Raw genomic sequence first — 4,039 nt, forward strand, 5'->3', positions numbered from 1 at the left:
TTCGTTCACCCACCATAATACTTATGCTATCTTGAGAGAAGCCACTAGTGAAAACTATGGGCCTCGGGTCTATTCTTCATCATACAAGTTTCCAATCTATTTTATTTTGCAATCTTTACTTTCAATCTATATCATAAAAATACCAAAAATAGTTATCTTATTATTATTATCTCTATCAGATCTCACTCTTGCAAGTGGCCGAGAAGGGATTGACAACCCCTTTATCGCGTTGGTTGCGAGGTTCTTATTTGTTTGTGTAGGTACGAGGTGACTCGCGCGTGGTCTCCTACCGGATTGATACCTTGGTTCTCAAAAACTGAGGGAAATACTTACGCTGCTTTACTGCATCACCCTTTCCTCTTCAAGGGAAAACCAACGCAGTGCTCAAGAGGTAGGAACAAGCAAGTTTCTGCTCAAGTAAAGAAGCCCAAGTCTAGACCTAAGCCTGAGACTGAGTGCTTCTGCTGCAAAGGGACTGGTCAATGGAAGGGGAACTACCCCAAATATTTGGCGGAGAAGAAGGATGGCAAAGTGAAAGGTATATTTGATATACATGTTATTGATGTGTACCTTACTAATGCTCGCAGTAGCGCCTGGGTATTTGATACTGGTTCTGTTGCTAATATTTGCAACTCGAAATAGGGGCTACGGATTAAGCGAAGATTGGCTAAGGACGAGGTGACGATGCACGTGGGAAATGGTTCCAAAGTCAATGTGTTCGCCGTCGGCACGCTACCTCTACATCTACCTTCGTGATTAGTTTTAGACCGAAATAATTGTTATTTGGTGCCAACGTTGAGCATGAACATTATATCTGGATCTAGTTTAATGCGAGACGGTTATTCATTTAAATCAGAGAATAATGGTTGTTCTATTTATATGAGTAATATCTTTTATGGTCATGCACCCTTGATGAGTGGTCTATTTTTACTAAATCTTGATAGTAGTGATACACATGTTCATAGTATTGAAGCAAAAAGATATAAGTTTAATAATGATAGTGCAACTTATTTGTGGCACTGCCGTTTAGGTCATATTGGTGTAAAGCGCATGAAGAAACTCCATGTTGATGGAATTTTGGAATCACTTGATTATGAATCACTTGATGCTTGCGAACCATGCCTCATGGGCAAGATGACTAACACTCCGTTCTCCGGAACAATGGAGCGAGCAACAGACTTGTTGAAAATAATACATACTGATGTATGCGGTCTGATGAGTGTTGATGCTCGCGGCGGGGATTGTTATTTTCTTACCTTCACAGATGATTTGAGCAGATATGGATATATCTACTTAATGAAACATAAGTCTGAAACAGGTTGCATTCACGTTAAATAGGGCACCATCAAAATCCGTTGAGATGACACCTTATGAACTGTAGTTTGGCAAGAAACCCAAGTTGTCATTTCTTAAAGTTTGGGGCTGCAATGCTTATGTGAAAAAGCTTCAACCTGATAAGCTCGAACCCAAATCAGAGAAATGTGTCTTCGTAAGATACCCAAAGGAGACTGTTGGGTACACCTTCTATCACAGATCGGAAGGCAAGATATTCGTTGCTAAGAATGGATCCTTTCTAGAGAAGGAGTTTCTCTCGAAAGAAGTGAGTGGGTGGAAAGTAGAACTTGACGAGGTAATTGTACCTACTCCCTTATTGGAAAGTAGTTCATCACATAAATCAGTTCCAGTGATTCCTACACTAGTAAGTGAGGAAGCTAATGATGATGATCATGAAACTTCTGATCAAGTTTCTACCGAACCTCATAGGTCAAGCAGAGTAAGATCCGCACCAGAGTGCTACGGTAATCCTGTTATGGAGGTCATGTTACTTGACCATGACGAACTTACGAACTATGAGGAAGCGATGATGAGCCCAGATTCCGCAAAATGGCTTGAGGCCCTAAAATCTGAGATGGGATCCATGTATGAGAACAAAGTGTGGACTTTGGTTGACTTGCTTGATGATCGGCACGCCATAGAGAATAAATGGATCTTCAAGAAGAAGGCTAACACTGATGGTAATGTTACTGTCTACAAAGCTTGACTTGTTGCAAAAGGTGTGCCAGACCTAATGTGTGCCTTGCTATTAGTTTCGCAGGGAGGTACCAAAGTAATCCATGAGTGGATCACTGGACAATGGTCAAGAACATCCTGAAATACCTAAAAAGGACTAAGGATATGTTTCTCGTTTATGGAGGTGACAAAGAGCTCATCGTAAACGGTTACGTAGATGTAAGCTTTGACACTGATCCGGATGACTCTAAGTCACAAACCGAGTATGTATTTTATTGAATGGTGGAGCTGTCAGTTGGCGTAGTTCCAAGCAGAGCGTGGTGGCGGGATCTACGTGTGAAGCGGAGTACATAGCTGCTTCGAAAGCAGCAAATGAAGGAGTCTGGATGAAGAATTTCATATCCGATCTAGGTGTCATACCTAGTGCATCGGGTCCAATGAAAATCTTTTGTGACAATAGTGGTGCAATTGCCTTGGCAAAGGAATCCAGATTTCACAAGAGAACCAAGCACATCAAGAGACGCTTCAATTCCATCCGCGATCAAGTCAAGGAGGGAGACATAGAGATTTGCAAGATACATACGGATCTGAATGTTGCAGACCCATTAGCTAAGCCTCTCTCACGAGCAAAACATGATCAGCACCAAGACTCCATGGGTGTTAGAATCATCACAATGTAATCGAGATTATTGACTCTGTTAATCGAAGATGGTTAAGTTTCCTGACCATAGAGTCTAACACCCATGGAGTCAATAATCTAGATTACATAGTAATGATTCTAACACCCATGGAGTCTTGGTGCTGATCATGTTTTGCTTGTGGAAGAGGCTTAGTCAATGGGTCTGCAACATTCAGATCTGAATGTATTTTGCAAATCTCTATGTCTCCCTCCTTGACTTGATCACAGATGGAATTGAGACGTCTCTTGATGTGTTTTGTTCTCTTGTGAAATCTGGATTCCTTCACCAAGAAAATTGCTCCAGTATTGTCACAAAAGATTTCCATTGGACCCGATGCACTAGGTATTACACCTAGATCGGATATGAACTCCTTCATCCAGACTCCTTCATTTGCTACTTCCGAAGCAGCTATGTACTACGCTTCACACGTAGATCCTGACACGACGTTCTGCTTGGAATTGCACCAACTGACGGCTCCACCATTCAATATAAATATGTATCTGGTTTGTGACTTAGAGTCATCCGGATCAGTGTCAAAGCTTGCATTGACGTAACCGTTTACGACAAGCTCTTTGTCACCTCCATAAACGAGAAACATACCCTTAGTCCTTTTCAGGTATTTTAGGATGTTCTTGGCCGCTGTCCAGTGATCTGTCAGATTGCAGGTTTCGGCTAACCCTTGAGGTTCAAACTCTAGGGTGCGCACGAGGAACTCTCTCTCCCTAGTTCGCTCGCTCAACGATCTCATGGCCTAGCTCGACGAACCCAAGGAACAAGAGACACGAGGATTTATACTGGTTCGGCCCAACCTTGCGGTGTAATACCCTACTCCAGTGTGGTGTTGGTGGATTGCCTCACGGGCTAAGGATGAACTAGTACAGTGGATGAACAGCCTCAGGAGGAGAGACGATCTAGAGCTCGGCGAGCTGGTGGATATGAGAGGGAATGGATCCGATCCAGGATGAGTCGATCCTCCCCTATGGTGGTGGCTAGTCCTATTTATAGAGGCCCTGGTCCTCTTCCTAAATGTTAGGAAGGAAGGGATCCCACAACGGCCAAGTTTCAAGGGAGACAACTAGTACAAGTTGTCCTGACAAAAGGTGGTCTTCGCCTGCTAAAGGCTCTGGTGGCGACGTTGTTGTGGGGTCCGTGGTGACCTCCGTACTGCAGTCCTGCTGGTCTTGGTCTTGTTGCACCGATATGGAAACCTTTGCCTGACGCCTCAGGACTCCTCGCCTGCGCCTGCCTTTTTAGAACGAAGGAGAAACTGGTACACTGCGCCCGCTGGCGCCCGCCTGGCCTTGGTCGTCATGGCTCACGTCACGTGAACCTTGCGACGTGCCTCTTGG

This window comes from Triticum urartu, chromosome 1, assembly GCF_003073215.2.
Source record: "Triticum urartu cultivar G1812 chromosome 1, Tu2.1, whole genome shotgun sequence".
Classification (NCBI taxonomy): Eukaryota; Viridiplantae; Streptophyta; class Magnoliopsida; order Poales; family Poaceae; genus Triticum; species Triticum urartu.